This window comes from Orcinus orca, chromosome 1 (assembly GCF_937001465.1).
Source record: "Orcinus orca chromosome 1, mOrcOrc1.1, whole genome shotgun sequence".
Taxonomy (NCBI): domain Eukaryota; kingdom Metazoa; phylum Chordata; class Mammalia; order Artiodactyla; family Delphinidae; genus Orcinus; species Orcinus orca.
This window is the reverse complement of record NC_064559.1, coordinates 94,490,632-94,509,835: the sequence shown is the minus strand read 5'-3', so window position 1 is coordinate 94,509,835 and position 19,204 is coordinate 94,490,632. Positions and strand designations below refer to the sequence as shown.

The window sequence follows — 19,204 nt, the reverse complement described above, 5'->3', positions numbered from 1 at the left end:
TGATGCAGAGCTGTAGCCCCTGTCTACTAGTCCTTACTATTAGTAGATAGTCTTTAGGATTGTAGCTGTAGGACAGTATCATAGCTCATCCCCACAGTGGCAGCTGGGCATTCTGCACTACACACCAGGCTAGATGCTGTGTGGCAGTGCCCTGTCCGCCAGCCTGGCTGGGAAGCCCTCTGTGGGCCCCTCCTTGTGTCTTGGCACAGTTTGGAGGAAGGGTGGTGGTGTCCCACCTCTAAGAGTATAGCCATTGTGAGCCTGGTCTTCCTTTACTGGCAGCACAGACCTCAAACTGTGGAGGTGAGGCTGACTGGGAGGTCCAGAGGATAATGCATGGAATTCAGGAAATTTGCAATGAGAAAAGCTACTGTCTGCAAGTCCCCACATCCTTTATCAGGAGGCTCTGAGAAGCACTTATTGAGGAGTTACAGCCTTTCCTAGTTGCTGGTGGCAGTCATGATCAAATCATGATTAACTGAGTTCTTTGTGTTTGGTTGAACATTTCTGCCTGTCAAATTCTTATTCATCTTTCAAGGTTTATTTTAAATACACGTCCACCAGGAATTCTTTGCTGATTTCATACTCATTCCCACAGTGGGGATCTAATTTCTGTTTCTCCTTTGGACCCAAAGGCTATATAGCTCATCCTTGTACTGTAGTTATGTGTTTACCTGTCTTGTATTTTTTAGTAGGAGCTACATCTTATTCATCTTCATGTCTCCTTGACAAACTGCCTTGTACATAATTGTGCTCAAATCATATTTGTTAAATCAAATTGATTTCTTAAATCTTTATGAAATTCCCAGGAAGTGGGTACACTCATTCTATAGACCTTTATCCAGGATTGGATGGAGGGATGGATGGATGGATGGATGGACGGATGGACGGATGGACAGACGAACCAACCAACCTGCAAGCATTTGTTGAGCCCTGAATGTGACTCATATGTAAAGATATTTGGGGAGGGTGACAAAAAATATTAACATTTGAACTTCAGAACATGTGTTCTAATAGGAGGTAATGAACAGCACACAAATGACTATTGAAAAGGCAGCACTGCAGTTGAGAACACTGAGAAATGAGCAGTCAAGTGGCCTTGTTCAGCTTTGCTCCGGGAGAGAACCCAGCATCTCTTCATGCTGTGGGATTAACCGCAAAGCAAGGCTGCCTTTGAAAATATACCTGCTCCCTCCTCAAGTTGGCCAAGGATGCTGACCCCCATACTCTCTTACTGCTGTGCATTAGCTCTTGGCTTGAGGAGTTAATGGTCTTCTTTTGATTTTCTTGGTCTTTGACTTTATCTCTTGTCCAGTTTGTCTTGTAACTATCAGAGGGTGGATGGGAGAAATGAAACCATAATAAACAGTAAGTGTGTTCATCTTGTTTTTAATAATGGCCCCACTAAAAGGTTTTCTGGAGGGGAAGAGCCTCAGGAGGGCAAACCCTGATGGTCGTGATCTGCACATGGGCTCGTTTTCCCTCATCGTCTCGTATTGGCACATAATCAGTTGTTGAAGATGGTATTTGACGGCTGGAGGTGGTGAGGTATTGCTGGTGCGTTTCCTTCCAAAGTTGGAGTGGCCCTGCCAGCAGCAGGCCAGTGGTCAGATCTACCAATCCCTACTCCCAAAACACTAATAACAAAAGAAAAAATATGTATATGTGTGTGTGTGTGTACGCACACGTGTATATATACACACATGCGCATAATACACATGCACACACATCTATTTTTATGTGTGTGTGTATGTGTGTTAAAAAGTATTTCTTTTATCAAAAGAGCTAAACCCAAATCCCTCCCAACTGCCTTTGTTCACTGATGGGAAGGACAAAGCCCTAAGGAAACAATTAAGCCTGTCGGATGCCTTAGCTGATGAAGAGGCATTTGACAAGCTAAATGTAAGATTGAAACTGCAAGTGCTCATAAACCGGGTCCCCAGAGAGCTTTTAGTGTCCCTGGCCAGGCCTCCCTCCTCACCTCCCCACCCCATGTATTTACATGAGCCTCGTCCTTCAGGCCGTCAGAGTCAGGATGAATTCATACATATCTCCTAAGAAGACTGCAGCAAAATATTTCTGATTGCACATGCTTTCCTTTTGATCCATGTCTCTTTCTGGGAGTCATCCTCACCCTGAGGAAAGGGAAGTAAGTAAGGGACGATAAAATGCAGGTCTGTTGCAGGTAAAACAGCCTCTGCTTTTAATCAGAGATCAGTTACACTGACCTCTTGCCTCAGCCGGTCTCGTTCCTCCTACTTGCACATCAGGCTCAACTCTCTGCCAGGGAAAGGCTTAGCTACTTCAGAAGGGCCACCGTAGTGCTCTCTAGGAAGGGGGGGACGGAGCCAGACCGGGGGTCGACGGACCCCTGTGCAGCAGGTTCACAGTCAGTGCCCTGTCAACCCAGAGGAAGCACTGCTGCCTCTTTTCCGAGGTGAGCTTCTCCAGTTGGACCCGGTCTTCTGCTGTCTCTGTTTCTTGAGCCATCATTTTCTCTGTATTTCCCCTCAACCTGGAGGCTCTCTCTGTTTTGTTCCTTTTTTAGCCTATAAATAGGCTCAGGTTTCACCATCCTAAAAAGAAATTATCCTCCCGCAGCCTACCATGGTATCTTGCTCTTTCAGTGCTAGGCTTTTGGAATGATTGCATTTGCTGTATATATTTCCAAAACCCCCCACTCGTTTTTCAGCTCATTATAATTGGGCTTCCTGTGCTCCCTATGGAGGCTGCCGTCGCTGAGTTCACCAGGGATGCCTTAGTTACTAAGTCTCTGGCTCACTGTCTGGCCTCATCCCGTTCATTCTCTCTGAAGCACTTAGTGCTATGGACCATGGAGTCTCTCTCCTCCCTCAGCTTCCATGGTGGTTTTCTCTTGTTCCTCCTCTGCTCTCCTGGTCTTTTCCTGCTCTATTTTTTTTTTTTTTCCGGCTGACTCTCCCTGTTAGGTGCTCCATTTAAATGGATACTGTTAATGGGATTCTCTCAGTGACCCCTTCTCTTCTCGTTCTACTTCTTCTCAGGGTATCTCATATTTCCCATGGCTTCAGCCACCCTCTCAGTCCTGATGACTCATAAGTCTTGCCTCTCTCCTCGATCCCTTGTTTCCAGTTGTCTCATAGGCAAGTCCACCTGAGTGCTTTGGTGGCTCCTGAGACTTGACATGTTTAGAACCACATTCCTCTTCTTCCTTCCCTGTCTCCTCAACTTTTTCCTGTTTCTGTGCCCCTTGACCTAGTTAATGTTTAGCCAACTCACCAAGTCACCCAAGTTACACAACTCGGAGTCTTCCCCTTCCTTATTCTCACATCCAGAGAGAAGACTCTCGAATCTATGTGCTACCTGTGATCACTGCCGGTGCCTTAATTAGGCCTTCAGCTCTTCTTGCCTGGACTCAGGTTGACCAGTCTGGCTGCGCAGTCTGTGCACTGCATAACTCCAGGGTGTGTCAGTCACCCTGCCCTGTGCTTGGCACCTGGTTTACCCAAACGCTGTTTCTCGTGACAGCTCCCGTGTTTGCAGATGGCAAAACTATAACTTGAGGATTAAAAGACTCACCCAGTGTCTCACAGTTGTAAGCAGCAGAGCAGGGATTTGAGTCCAGCTCTTCTGACTGGCAAGCCCTGGGTCCAGATTCTTCCTCTTCCCCCAGACATTCCATATTGCAGTAACCTCTTTATTGGCCTCCCTTCTCCTGCTCCTGTCCTCCTCCAAGATACCCTTCACACCAGCATTATTACCAACTACATCATTCCCCTGCTCAGACCCCCATCAGTACCCTGAGCCCCCAAAGGTGAAATCCACTCCCCAGCAGGCCCTGACCTCACTCTGTTCCCATCTCCTGCCAGGCCCTCAGCATGTCCCATGTCCCTGTGCCCAGGCAAACTGCTGTTTTGTCACTCCTTGCCTTTCTGTGTGCAGTTTCCCTTGCAAGGAATGTTCTTCCGTCTCCTGTCTCTGTGATGCAGAGCTTTCTTTGTTCCTTCCTCCAGATCTGCTCTCTGCCGTGCTGGGTGCCCAGGGAGGCTGGCCTGTGTGTACTGCATCAGCAGCCTTCTTTACTGTCATGAGAGTTCCTGCCAGGTGGCACACAGTTCTTTCTCTCTCTGGCTTCTGATGACCTCTCACTGCCCTGCCCCCTCAAGCCTTGGGGTGCTGAGAGCTCCCACAGGTACTGTAGTATCCTCTGGGGTTTCCCTGCACTCTGCCCTCATCTTTGTAAACAGTCCCTTATTAAACTCTCCTCAGATGACTCAAATTATCTGTTTCTTGCCAGGACCCGGACTGATCAGTTCCCCACGCCACAGTCCCTGCCACCTCCCACATGTTCTTCAAGACATCGCTCAGGCAGCAGCTCCCCTCCCTGTGCCTTTCCTGGCTCACAGGCCATTGGCTGCATGCTCCTCCAGGACCATGTCCATAGTGCTCTGTTCCACTGTCCCACTCTTGTCTCACTCCATCAGCACACTCTCAGCTCTTCAAGGATAGGCTCTGAAACTGCTCAGCTCTATGTCCCAAGAGAATCTGATGCGGGGTGGGGGAGGGTGTGGATACGGAGCAAGATGTGCATTTCTTAGAATAAAGGTTATGCTGAGCCACCCCACAGACACTGTAATCCCTCAGCAACTGCTCCTGGGTGGTGGGGAGACAAGACAGTAAGAGAACTTCTGGCATATACAGCAAACACACAAACAAAAACCTGGCTGCCTCAGGCCTCCCAACTCACCCCTTTCCCAAACCTATAAAATAAAACCACAAGACTGTTAAAGGGCGATTTAAACCTTCCGAGACTGAACCAGGAAGGAATAGAAAATATAAACAGACCCATCGCAAGCACTGAAATTGAGACTGTGATTAAAAATCTTCCAACAAACAAAAGCCCAAGACCAGATGGCTTCACAGGCAAATTCTATGAAACATTCAGAGAAGAGCTAACACCTATCCTTCTCAAACTCTTCCAAAATATAGCAGAGGGAGGAACACTCCCAAACTCATTCTACGAGGCCACCATCACCCTGATACCAAAACCAGGCAAGGATGTCACAAAGAAAGAAAACTACAGGCCAATATCACTGATGAACATAGATGCAAAAATCCTCAACAAAATACTAGCAAACAGAATCCAACAGCACATTAAAAGGATCATACACCATGATCAAGTGGGGTTTATTCCAGGGATGCAGGGATTCTTCAATATACGCAAATCTATCAATGTGATAAACCACATTAACAAATTGAAGGAGAAAAACCATATGATCATCTCAATAGATGCAGAGAAAGCTTTTGACAAAATTCAACACCCATTTATGATAAAAACCCTGCAGAAAGTAGGCATAGAGGGAACTTACCTCAACATAATAAAGGCCATATATGACAGACCCACAGCCAACATCGTTCTCAGTGGTGAAAAACTGAAACCATTTCCTCTAAAATCAGGAACAAGACAAGGTTGTCCACTCTCACCACTGTTATTCAACATAGTTCTGCAAGTTTTAGCCACAGCAGTCAGAGAAGAAAAAGAAAAGGAATCCAAATCGGGAAAGAAGAAGTAAAGTTGTCTCTGTTTGCAGATGACATGATACTATACATAGAGAATCCTAAAGATGCTACCAGAAAACTACTAGAGCTAATCAATGAATTTGGTAAAGTAGCAGGATACAAAATTAATGCACAGAAATCTCTTGCATTCCTATACACTAACAATGAAAGATCAGGAAGAGAAATTAAGGAAACACTCCCTTTTATCACTGCAACAAAAAGAATAAAATAACTAAGAATCAACCTACCTAAGGAGACAGAAGACCTGTATACAGAAAACTGTAAGACACTGATGAAAGAAATTAAAGATGATGCAAACAGATGGAGAGATATACCATGTTCTTGGATTGGAAGAATCAACACTGTGGAAATGGTGATACTACCCAAAGCAATCTACAGATTCAGTACACTCCTGATCAAATTACCAATGGCATTTTTCACAGAATTAGAACAAAAAATTTCACAATTTGTATGGAAACACAAAAGACCCCGAGTAGCCAAAGCAATCTTGAGAAAGAAAAGCAGAGCTGGAGGAATCAGGCTCCCGGACTACAGGCTATACTACAAAGCTACAGTAATCAATACAGTATGGTACTGGCACAAAAACAGAAATATAGATCAATGGAACAAGATAGAAAGCCCAGAAATAAACCCACACACATATGGTCACCTTATTTTTGATAAAGGAGGCAAGAATATACAATGGAGAAAAGACGGGCTCTTCAATAAGTGGTGCTGGGAAAATGTACAGCTACATGTAGAAGAATGAAATTAGAACACTCCCTAACACCATACACAAAAATAAACTCAAAATGGATTAAACACCTAAATGTGAGGCCAGACACTATAAAACTCTTAGAGGAAAACATAGGCAGAACACTCTGTGACATAAATCACAGCAAGATCCTTTTTGACCCACCTCCTAGAGAAATGGAAATAAAAACAAAAGTAAACAAATGGAACCTAATGAAACTTAAAAGCTTTTGCACAGCAAAGGAAACCATAAGCAAGATGAAAAGACAACCCCCAGAATGGGAGAAAATATTTGCAAACAAAGCAACTGATAAAGGATTAATCTCCAAAATATACAAGCAGCTCATGCAGCTCAGTATCGAATAAACAACTGAATCCAAAAATGGGCAGAAGACCTAAACAGACATTTCTCCAAAGAAGGTATAAAGATTGCCAACAAACACATGAAAGGATGCTCAACATCACTAATCATTAGAGAAATGCAAATCAAAACTACAGTGAGGTATCACCTCACACCAGTCAGAATGGCCATCATCAAAAAAATCTACAAACAATAAATGCTGAAGAGCGTGTGGAGAAAAGCAAACCCTCTTGCATTGTTGGTGGGAATGTAAATTGATATAGCCACAATGGAGGTTCCTTAAAAAACTGAAAATAAAACTACCATATGACCCAGCAATCCCACTACTGGGTATATACCCTGAGTAAATCATAATTCAAAAAGTCATGTACCACAGTGTTCATTGCAGCTCTATTTACAATAGCCAATAGCCAGGACATGGACGCAACCTAAGTGTCAATCAACAGATGAATGGATAAAGAAAATGTGGCACATATATACAATGGAATATTACTCAGCTGTGAAAAGAAACGAAATTGAGTTATTTGTAGTGAGGTGGATGGACCTAGAGTCTGTCATACAGAGTGAAGTCAGAAGGGGAAAAACAAATACCATATGCTAACACCTATAATATGGAATCTAAAAAAAAACAAAAAAAAAATGGTTCTGAAGAACCTAGGGGCAGGACACGAATAAGGATGCAGACGTGGAGACTGGACTTGAGGACATGGGGAGGGGGAAGGGTAAGCTGGGATGAAGTGAGAGAGTGTCATGGACTTACATGTACTACCAAGTGTGAAATAGATAGCTAGTGGGAAGCAGCTGCATAGCACATGGAGATCAGCTCGGTGCCTTGTGACCATCTAGAGGGGTGGGATAGGGAGGGTGGTCTGTTTTATAACATAGTGAATCAGCTATACATTTACGTATATCCCCATATCTCCTCCCTCTTGCGTTTCCCTACCACCCTCCCTATCCCAACCCCTCTCAGTGGTCACAAAGCACCGAGCTGATCTCCCTTTAACACACCATTGTAAAGCACTTATACTCCAATAAAGATGTTAAAAAAAAAAAAAAAAAAAAAGGTGATTGGAAGTTGAAATGAGATCAAATATGAATCAGTTCATTTTATCATTTTTTTCTAAGATACGTTAGTGGCCTAGAAGTAAAGGTACGTGGTCCTTTATAGTTTTAAAAAAAAGGAAAAAACTCGATTATGATAGAGAGGGAGTTGTCCTAGGATAAATCAGAATTGTTCAGCCGTTGTCCTGGGGGCATATATGAGAATTAGCGTTGTTGACACCTGGAGTAAACACCTGCACTGAGCTCCCTGGCTTGTTCTCTTAACCTCAGGTCCTGGGAGGAAGTGCCTTCAGGTGAGCTGTGATTCAGACCTCCTCTGATGTAGCATCAGGCAAGCAGGTCAGAGCAATCAGAGAAAGAAAACTACTAGGAAAGAAGAGTACGTGGCCATGCCAGCCAGGCCCAGTCAGGCATGCTCCAGGCCCCGGGGAGGGAGGGGCTGGATGCCCTCTCTTCATTTCCTGTCATGGCACACAAGGCTCCCCATGTGTTGAGCAAGTGGCCTGAGGGTCACTTAGTCTTTGGAAAGACTAAGATGTCCTTATGACATTTATCATATTCCTGGGTTGGTTTGTTTGAAGAAACTCAGATGGAAGGTGGGCCGTCGGGGAGAGCAAAGCCATCAAGCACCACTCACTCAAGTGTCCAGTGAAAACCTTATCCACGTGAGAATGAATTTGTTTTGGCCGTAGAGAGTCTATAAAGGCATCCAGGGCTTGGAAAAATACCTGGAATAAGGAAATTCAGGGTTCCTAGGTGGCATAAATGTACCATAGCACTGACTTCTAGCTAGATTTAGAGATAACAATAGTAATAATAACAATCTAATATTTGAATGATTTTTGACAGTTATTAATCAGCTAAGCAGATAATGCAGATGTGAAGGACTTGGTTAAGATGGCCAGGGTTCAGATTCTGTCTCAGAGACTGCAGTGGGCCAAACTGTGTCCCTCAAAAAGATATGCTGAAGTCCTAACCCCTGATACCTATGAATGTGACTTTATTTGGCAAAAGGACTTTGCTGATGTAATTGAGTTACGGTGAGGTCATAACTGATTAGAGTGAGCCCGAAGTCTAATGATTGGTGTTCTTATAAGAAGAGGGAAATTTGGAGACAGAAACATGGAGGGGAGACACAAGGAAGAAGGCTGGGTGAAGATGGAGACAGCAGATTGGAATGATGCAACTAAAAGCCAAAGCATGCCAAGGATTGCTGGCAACCACCAGACGCCAGGAGAGACACGTGGACTGGATTCTCCCTCAGAGCCTCTCAAAGGAACTAACCTTGCCAATATCTTGATTTCTGGCTTCTGGAACTCTGAGAGGTTAAATTTCTGTTGTTTTAAATTATCACTTTGTGATAATTTGTTACAGCAGCCCTGGGAAACTAATACAGATACCTACTAGCTGTGTGACCTTGAGAATGTTGACTAACCCCTCTCAGTTTCCTCATCTATAAAATGGGGATAGTAGTAGTACCCACCTCATAAGGTTGTGAGGATTAAATGAGTTTTTATGTGTAGTGTGACTTGAGCAGTGCCTGGCACATGAGAGGGACACAAGAGATCAGCAAATATTCTTGCTCACTTCAGTTCAGTAAAGATTTTTTTGAGCACCTACTATGTGCCACGTACTATGTAGAAATCATTTCATTTGATTCGCATAACAATCCTGTGAGACTTCTCGTGCCTTTTTGAGGTTGAGAAAACTAAAGCTCAGAGCTTTGAGAAAGTAGAAGAGCTGCCATCTCAGCTGAGGCTTTTGTGGCTCTGTTCTGTCAGTTCTTTTATTCCACAAAACCACAGGGATCTCAAGGGATACAGGGCAGTGGATCAGGAAGGGTGTGAACTTATGATTATGATTTATTTTGCATTGGGGAGACTTATGCCTGACCCCTTTCTCCACATACCACTTAAAGAAGGGAAGGTTTCCCTGTCGTGAAAGCAAGAAGACAAATTGTTCATGGAGAAAGGAGAGGAAGATGCAGCTTTCTAAGCGAGGCTCCCCCAGCACACACCAGTCAAAGCAGCACCCTTCTGTTTGTGGTGTGCTGGTATTCTCTCTGCTCTCTGGCTCAGGAGGAAAGCTGTGTCTCTGAGCAAGAGTCTTCAGGAAGCCTGAGGATCCTCAGAAGTGTAGGAAGGTTGGCTGACCCCAGAAAACATGAACACACCAAATGTGTGAACCCAGATAACACAGAAGCAGAGGAGAAAGAATTGGCAGCCTGTGTAAAGATTTGGTTTTTGAAAGCCAACAGCAGGTGAGTTATTTTGGAGAAATTACCAGTGTTGCAGAGAAGTTAAAGCCTTGAAGTATGTGAAAGGATTGTTGGGGTTTTGTGAGGGACACTGGCCTGTTTTTTGCCTGTTTGTCAAGTAGTGAACAAGAGGAAGTTTACTTATCACAGTGCTTGGTATTTAGAAAGTGCTCTGTGGTGGTTTGTGGTTGATTCAAGTAAACCAGGGAAGATTTTGTGGGATATAAGAAAGCACTTCTTAACAGCTGTGAAATTCAAACATGAATTAACTGCTGAGACAGGCCGTGAGGGTGACTTAACTGGACTTTCAAAAGATAAATGTGTATTTGTCTGACTCTCACTAGATTTTAAAATTCAGTTGATTGTTTACTTCTTATTTCAGGTACACAGTAGATAGTTGTCATAATAATTTAGACATTTTTATAATGTTACGCCTTGAAGAAACCTTAGAAATCAGCTATGATACTCGGATTTCTCTGCCTGCAGTTGTGTAGATGGGCTTGACTGTCTCACGAGGTCTCTCCTAGCCCTAAAATCCCAGACTTCTTTCCAGATCACACTGTGGTGAGGCAGGTCTGAAATACAGCCCAGCTATGGCTGCCAGCAGATCTTGGACAATGTATTCCTACACCTCAGACAGCTGTGAAGTAAGGAGACCACGTTCCATGAGGGACTGTGGCACCATTTCATGAGTTGATCACCATTCCTTTATGCCAGATAGCAGCCCTGAAAATGGCTAAATTGAGGGATGAAGAAGATGAAAACTGATCTAACTTCTAATTAAAGAAAACCAGTCAAAGTGATAAAGGGCCCTGAAAATACAGTAGGAGAGAAAGATAATCAGACCAAAGCAGTACTAGGAAGAAATGATCAAGATGAAGGACAATTTGGTCTAAAGATTAGATTAAAATAAGAGACATGGGGAAAAGAATGATGACCAGGGACAGAAGTGTGGAACTGTGTGAATGCTCCAGGACTGGGTGGGAAGAGAAGACACACCAGTGTTCAGGGAGCATGCAGGGGCTGGGGGTAAGGGTCGGGGGGGGTGCTCGTTGCTGTAGATTTTGGTGTGGTTCTATTAGCAAAGCATTGGGGGCCTCCCTCCACCCACCACCTTTCCTAATATTTTCCCTAGGCCCTCTGAAGATAACACATTCTTTTGGGGGGACCCACGAAAATCACACAGTCTGGGCTGCTTGGGGAATCACTGCTGCCGTGGGCAGAAGTCATGCTGGGTTTTCGCAGGACCATGACTTCATGGCTGTGCCGCGCTCAGCTGGTCTCGAGCAGCAGGTTGGTTCTGCTTTCTGTCTTCTGCATTTTTCACATCATGCTTCTTCTTCTCCCAGAGGTTTTCCCTTAAGATCCCACTGGGTTTTGTCTTTACCATCTGCAAGTTACTTGGTAGCTTATCTTCTCAATCTTGCTTCATTTCCATGTGTCCCTGTGGGTTAGGGATGCCCGTGCCTTCCAGGGCCTTCAGAGAAAAATCTCTTCTTCACATTCAAACTGGAGAAACCCCAGAGAGATGGTGATGTTGGGGGAACAGGGATGATTTCTCTTTGTTATTCCATTTGCCATTTCTAGAGTTATTTCCACAGTTTTAAAGTATTTGTACAATGGGTTATAGAATATTTGTCCATCTGCTATCTCATCCACTTTCAATATTTGCCCATCCCAGAACTTTACAACTGCTCTGAAAGATGTTTTTATTGCCCTTACTTGAAGGATTAGGAAAGAAGGCTGAGAGAAGGAAAAGAGTTTGCCTGGGGCCCCATGGCAGGTCCAGATCCTCTGTCCTGAGGTTCTGTGCTTTCTGCCGTGGCGGGTCCCAGCTGGCTAGGTGAGACCCAGCAGGTTTCGAGCAGAAGACAGCATGGAGACTTTTCTGTGGAACTCTGTGTCTGTGCATCTTGGTGAGACCCAGCAGGTTAGGTGAGCTGGTGAGACCCAGCTCACCTAACTGGCTAGGTGAGACCCAGCAGGTTTTGAGCAGAAGACAGCATGGAGACTTTTCTGTGGAGCTCTGTGTCTGTGGGTCTTGGATAGGGGAGCATGGATGTAGACTCAGGAAACCTTGCAGGTGACTCAAGACCCTTCACATTCTCTGTAGCCAGTGGGTTCCAAGGTCAGCCAGCAGTCCCCATGGAGATAAGGGGCAGTAGGGGCAGGATACTAGTTGCTGGGGGGACATGGCCGTGGCATTTTCGAGTGTATAACATCCACAGAGAGGGATGGTGACAGAGTAAGGTTGTTGTCTCAGGAAATAAGAGATGAGAACTTGAAGACAGAAGTGCAACATAGTTTATTCTAATTGGGTCCAAAAAGGTGAGACCATGAAGAAAAATCGCGTGGCTGCCTACATTTTCATAAAATGTCTTTTGAGAAGTACACAGTTTGGAAAGCAGAGCTTAAAATCAAGTATAAGTGCAGAGGAACTGAAACCCTGAATGCATTGGGTTCATGGAAAAGACTGACGATGAGAGAAGAAAAGTATAAAAGAAAAGAGAGTAGCACATGACAAAGAGATATTGTGAAGTCCCATTGTTCTAACCATGTGTCTCCTTTTTTTTTTTTTTAACCTCAAGTAGAGAACTGTCGGATCTTCAAACTAGAAACACTAGAACATAGGTGATTTGAAAAATAGAAGTTTGAAAACCACGAGGAAAAAGGCAGGCGTCCTTCACTCCTTTAAATGTGTCCAGGCCTTGGTCACTTAGGACCTGGAGTCCTAAAGAATGTGATTGCAAAATGATATTTGATCATCTTTGCAAAATCATGGGGAATGGATGAGATATGAGAAGATTACAAGAAAAAGACATTTCACTTTTTAGAAAGGGGAAAACTCTGGGTCTAGGAATTACAGACCAGTGAACTTGTCATTGCCCCTGGGCAAAATTCTAGAAGAGATCATTAAGCAGATGATCTGTGAGAGCTTGGAAACGGAAATAGTGATCCCTAGGAGACAGTGCTAAAAACCAATTACCAAGTATGCTTAGGAAATCTGCCTTAAGAGCAGCTGTGCAAATTAGATTTGACTGTTTGAGTTGACCACAGTGTGAATGAGCAGTGAGATGCTGTAACTAAAGAAAAAAATATGATCAGAGATGCTTTGCTAAAAATTCAGTTCTAGGGCATAGAAAATATCCAAATTCACTCTGTCATGTTCTCATCCCTTTAGGAATATGCATTCAGTTCTATGAACTGTGTTTTAAGAGTCATTGGTAAATTGGGGTACGTACAGAAAAGGTTAACAAGGAAGCTGGAGATCGTATTTACTGAGCAAGCAACTCACCATATGTTGGGCGTTGTGTTAAATACTGGAGGGGAGTGTTTTAATACTTAAATACTATGAAGAGATCATTAATCTACCTATTTTCAGATCAGGAAAGAAAGGGTCATGTCAACTGAGTAGCTTGCATAAGGCTAACAGCTAGGAAGTGGCAAAGCTAAGACTTGAACCTAGATCTCTCTCAACCCAAAGCCCATACTCTTTCCACAGTACAAACCTGCCAGAATAATAAAAGATCTAGAAAATGGGTTGGTTGAGGAACTCTTGAAGGAAGAGGAAGTGTGTCACTTTAAAGAATGAGAGGAGTAAATATAAATGTGGTGGTTTTCAAAGGGTTGCCATGTAGAAGGATTAGCCTTGTTCTCTGAGGCCCCAAAGGATAGAACTAGGGCAGTAGTGTGGCAGTACTAATAGCAGTTACCATTTATTAACCATTTGTTATAAGCTGATCCTTCTGCATACATTCATTCTTTAAACCTCATGAGTGAGGTACAGTACTATGGTTATCCCCATTTCACAGGTGAAGAGCCATGAGTAAATCAAAATAATGCCCAGGATCTAACAGCTAGTAATTAGCAGAGCCTGGGCCTATGATCCAGATCTGTCCCACACCAGGGCCAGTGTTTTCAACCATTTCCTTCCACTGCATTGCTGTTGGTAGATTTCTGATCAATGTAAGGGGAAATTTCCAAGTAATGAGAAGCTCTCCGAAAGGAGGAATGGCTACTCTAACTGGAGTGAACTGCTCATCACTGACAAATGCTGAATGACAGGGATGCTGGGTTGGACAGATCTGAGGACTACACAGGTCTCTTTCTACTCTACATTCCGTTTCTTTTTTTCTGTGCTCCTAAAAGAAACACATTGACCTATAGATTAATAGTCAAGGAAGTGAGAAGCGGGGTGCTGGTGGTGGGTCTAGTGGTTCTTTATTAATCTGTCAACTTGAATTCCAGCATAACTATAAAACCCAAATCCAGTTTCTCCAAGATATTGTTTATATTTCAGTAATTTATGTTACGTTTATGGACATAACAGTGTATAGAAAAGTTTATTGCTGTGGCTTGAATGCATAACAGTTCCATCAGTGAGTAAAAATTATAATTCTATGCATATTTTGAGATAAAACCAAGAAATTTTAAGAAATTTGAAGTGGGAATTAATCTAATAAGATCTTAGTAATCATTATTAACACTATATGACCTACTTTGGTATCCTACCCTATAATTATACTGAAAGTTATGAAAATTGAGATACTTTCTGGAAGTGGGATCAGAACTGCACTAGACTTAAGGATAAAGATTAAGGAGGGGAAAAGGGAAATCTTTTCTTATTCTCTTGAGTCCTCATATTATTCTTTCTCCCCTCCCCCACCCCCAACACACACACAATCACAGTTCTTAAAACCAAGGTATAAAGAAGTAAGGGTTCTTGGAATATAGTTCTAGATCTAGAAGTTTGGACGTGAGGCCTTAATTTGTTGATTTATTAATTTGTGGGTGAATGAGGTCACATGGAAAAACTTCCTGCTTTTTGATTGTGTTGGCGGATACTTTTCTAAGCTCTAACTAGTTGACTTTATAGTTAGCTAGAGATTATTGACTTTTAATAACTTACACATTAAGTTTCTGAACTCAGACATAACAGAGCAGTCTCCAAAGAGCTCCAGTCCAAAGAGAGTGGCTGCATCCATGCCCAGGTTATCATCATATTTGCCGAAAAGGTGCTTTGTCTACCAAGGTAAAGTTAACCCTAGCTTGCTGCCATCCCTGAGTGCCTTCCATGTCTCTGTGTCTTGTTGGCATGCCAGTCTGCCTTCATATCTGCTCCATCGGTTTTAAATCTAGTTCTCAGTCCTTAGGGTATTACCTAATAATAAATGAAAAACTCAAAAATCAAAGGAGTTTTATGTGTGATGCATCTGAACTAATAGGACCTCACTTCTGTCTGGGGGTGGGGGAAATGAATAGCCAGGCAGAGCACATTATGGGTGCTTATTAAGGACAGCAAGGACTCCTCCCTCCCTCCTAAGCATGCGTTAGGAACCTCCTATGTGCCAATTGCAGTGCTGGCACCGGAATACCAAGATGTGGCCCTTGTTGCTTCAAGAAGCTTCAGTATAAACATCATAGTGAGTATTGGTTCAAGATGGCGGAGTAGAAGGGCGTGCGCTCACTCCGTCTTGCGAGAGCACCAGAATCACAACTAACTGCTGAACGGTCATCAACAGAAAGACACTGGAAGTCACTAAAAAAGATACCCCACATCCAAAGACAAAGGAGAAGCTGCAATGAGACGGTAGGAGGGGCGCAACCACAATAAAATCAAATCCCATAACCTCTGGGTGGGTGACTCACAAGCTGGAGAACACTTATATCACAGAAGTCCACCCACTGGAGTGAAGGTTCTGAGCCCCACGTCAGGCTTCCCAACCTGGGATTCTGGCAACGGGAGGAGGAATTCCCAGAGAATCAGACTTTGAAGGCTAGCGGGATTTGATTGCAGGACTTCGACAGGACTGGGGGAAACAGAGACTCCACTCTTGGAGGGCACACATAAAGTAGTGTGTGCAGCAGGACCCAGGGGGAAGGAGCCGTGACCCCATAGGAGACTGAACCAGACATACCTGCTAGTGGTGGAGGGTCTCCTGCAGAGGCAGGAGGTGGCTGTGGCTCACCATGGGGACAAGGACACTGGCAGCAGAAGTTCTGGGAAGCACTCCTTAGTGTGAGCCCTCTCAGAGTCCACCATTAACCCCACCAAAGAGCCTGTAGCCTCCAGTGCTGGGTCACCTCAGGCCAAAAAATCAACAGGGAGGGAACTCAGTCCCACACATCAGCTGACAACTGGATTAAAGTTTTACTGAGCTCTGCCCACCAGAGCAACACCCAGCTCCACCCAACACCAGTCCCTCCCATCAGGAAGCTCGCACAAGCCTCTTAGCCTCATACACCAGAGGGCAGACAGCAGAAGCAAGAAGAACTACAGTCCTGCAGCCTTTGGAATGAAAACCACATTCACAGAAAGAAAGACAAAATTAAAAAGCAGAGGGCTATGTACCACATGAAGGAACAAGATAAAACCCCAGAAAAACAATTATATGAAGTGGAGATAGGCAACCTTCCAGAAAAAAAAAATCAGAATAATGATAGTGAAGATGATCCAGGACCTCGGAAAAAGAATGGAGGCAAGGATTGAGAAGATTCAAGAAATGTTTAACAAAGACCTAGAAGAACTAAAGGACAAACACCTAAAAGAATTAAAGAACAAACAAACAGGATGAACAGTACAATAACCGAAATGAAAAATACACTAGAAGGAATCAATAACAGCATAACTGAGGCAGAAGAACGGAGAAGTGACCTGGAAGACAGAATGGTGGAATTCACTGCCACGGAACAGAATAAAGGAAAAAGAATGAAAAGAAATGAAGACAGCCTAAGAGACCTCTGGGACAAAATAAAACACACCAACTTTCGCATTATAGGGGTCCCAGAAGGAGAAGAGAGAGAGAAAGGACCCGAGAAAATATTTGAAGAGATTACAGTCGAAAACTTCCCTAACAAGGGAAAGGAAGTAGCCACCCAAGTCCAGGAAGCGCAGAGAGTCCCAGACAGAATAAACACAAGGAGAAACATGCCAAGACATATAGTAATCGAACTGACAAAAATTAAGGACAAAGAAAAATTATTAAAAGCAATTATTAAAAGTTCCGTTAAGGGAACTCCCATAAGGTTTACAGCTGATTTCTCATCAGAAACTCTACAAGCCAGAAAGGAGTGACACAATATATTTAAAGTGATGAGAGGGAAGAACCTACAACCAAGATTACTACCTACAACCAAGATTACTACCTACAACCAAGATTACTCTACCCAGCAAGGATCTCATTCAGATTTGACGGAGAAATCAAAAGCTTTACAGATAAGCAAAAGCTAAGAGAATTCAGCACCACCAAACCAGCTCTACAACAAATGCTAAAGGAACTTCTCTAAGTGGGAAACACAAGACAAGAAAAGGACCTACAAAAACAAACCCCAAAAAATGAAGAAAATGGTCATAGGAACATACATATCGATAACTACCTTAAATGTGAATGGATTAAATGCTCCAACCAAAAGGCAGAAGCTCGCTGATTGGATACAAAAACAAGATCCATCTATATGCTGTCTACAAGAGACCCACTTCAGACCTAGGGACACATACAGACTGAAAGTGAGGCGATGGAAAAAGATATTCATTCCATGCAAACGGAAATCAAAAGAAAGCTGGAGTAGCGATACTCATATCAGATAAAATAGACTTTAAAATAAAGAATGTTAGACAAGGAAGGACACTACATAATGATCAAGGGATCAATCCAAGAAGAAGATATAACAATTATAAATATATATGCACCCAACATAGGAGCACCTCCATACATAAGGCAAATGCTAACAGCTATAAAAGAGGAAATCGGCAGTAACACAATAACAGTGGGGGACTTTTTTTTTTTTTTTTTTTTGCGGTACGTGGGCCTCTCACTGTTGTGGCCTCCCCCGTTGCAGAGCACAGGCTCCAGACACGCAGGCTCAGCTGCCATGGCTCACAGGCCTAGCCAATCCGCAGCATGTGGGATCTTCCCAGACCAGGGCACGAACCTGTGTCCCCTGCATCGGCAGGCGGACTCTCAACCACTGCGCCACCAGGGAAGCCCTCCTACAGTGGGGGACTTTAACACTTCACTTACACCAATGGACAGATCATCCAGACAGAAAATTAATAAGGAAACACAAGCTTCAAATGACACAATAGGGGCTTCCCTGGTGGCGCAGTGGTTCAGAGTCCGCCTGCCGACGCAGGGGACACGGGTTCGTGCCCCGGTCTGGGAAGATCCCACATGCCGCGGAGCGGCTGGGCCCGTGAGCCATGGCCGCTGAGCCTGCATGTCCAGAGCCTGTGCTCCATGATGGGAGAGGCCACAACAGTGAGAGACCTGCGTACCGCCAAAAAAAAAAAAAAAAAAAAAAAGACACAATAGACCAGATGGATTTAGTTGATATTTATAGGACATTCCATCCAAAAACAGCAGATTACACTTCCTTCTCAAGTGCACATGGAACATTATCCAGGATGGATCACTTCTTGGGTCACAAATCAAGCCTCAGTAAATTTAAGAAAATTGAAATCACATCAAGCATCTTTTCCAACCACAACACTATGAGATTAGAAATCAATTACAGGAAAAAAAACATAGAAAACACAAACACATGGAGGCTAAACAATATGTTACTAAATAACCAAGAGATCACTGAAGAAATCAAAGAGGAAATCAAAAAATACCTAGACACAATTGATAATGAAAACGTGATGATCCAAAACCTATGGGATGCAGTAAAAGCAGTTCTAAGAGGGAAGTTTATAGCAATACAATCCTACCTCAGAAAGCAAGAAAAATCTAAAGTAAACAATCTAACCTTACACCTAAAGGAACTAGAGAAACAAGAACAAACAAAACCCAAAGTTAGTAGAAGGAAAGAATTCATAAAGGTCAGAGCAGAAATAAATGAAATAGAAACAAAGAAAACAGTAGCAAAGATCAATAAAACTAAAAGCTGGTTCTTTGAGGATATAAAATTCATAAGCCTTTAGCCAGACTCATCAAGAAAAAGAGGGAGAGGACTCAAATCAATCAAATAAGAAATGAAAAAGGAGAAGTTACAATGGACACTGCAGAAATAGAAAGCATTATTAGAGACTACTACAAGCAGCTCTGTGCCACTAACATGGACAACCTGGAAGAAATGGACAAATTCTTGAAAAGGTATAACCTTCCAAGACTGAACCAGGAAGAAACAGAAAACATGAACAGACCAATCACAAGTAATGAAGTTGAAAGCATGATTAAAAATCTTCCAACAAACAAAAGTCCAGGACCAGATGGCTTCACAGGTGAATTCTT

The 19,204-nt window shown here is 43.4% G+C and overlaps 1 protein-coding gene and 1 long non-coding RNA gene across 7 annotated transcripts in view; one reads left to right on the top strand and one right to left on the bottom strand.

Moving 5' to 3' along the window:
* The window catches only part of LOC101284709 (carboxyl-terminal PDZ ligand of neuronal nitric oxide synthase protein), a 308,869-nt gene that overhangs the window by 230,921 nt on the left and 58,744 nt on the right, over positions 1 to 19,204 (top strand). The gene's annotated exons all lie outside the window — the stretch shown is intronic.
* LOC117197530 (uncharacterized) lies at positions 1,374 to 5,147 on the bottom strand. Of its 2 annotated transcripts, XR_004478187.2 has the most exons (3): positions 2,229 to 5,144; positions 2,003 to 2,135; positions 1,374 to 1,637 (listed from the first exon to the last, which is right to left on the bottom strand). It is a non-coding gene; the product is annotated as an uncharacterized LOC117197530 (long non-coding RNA). The 2 variants fall into 2 exon arrangements; XR_004478186.2 differs by having other exon boundaries at positions 2,003 to 5,147.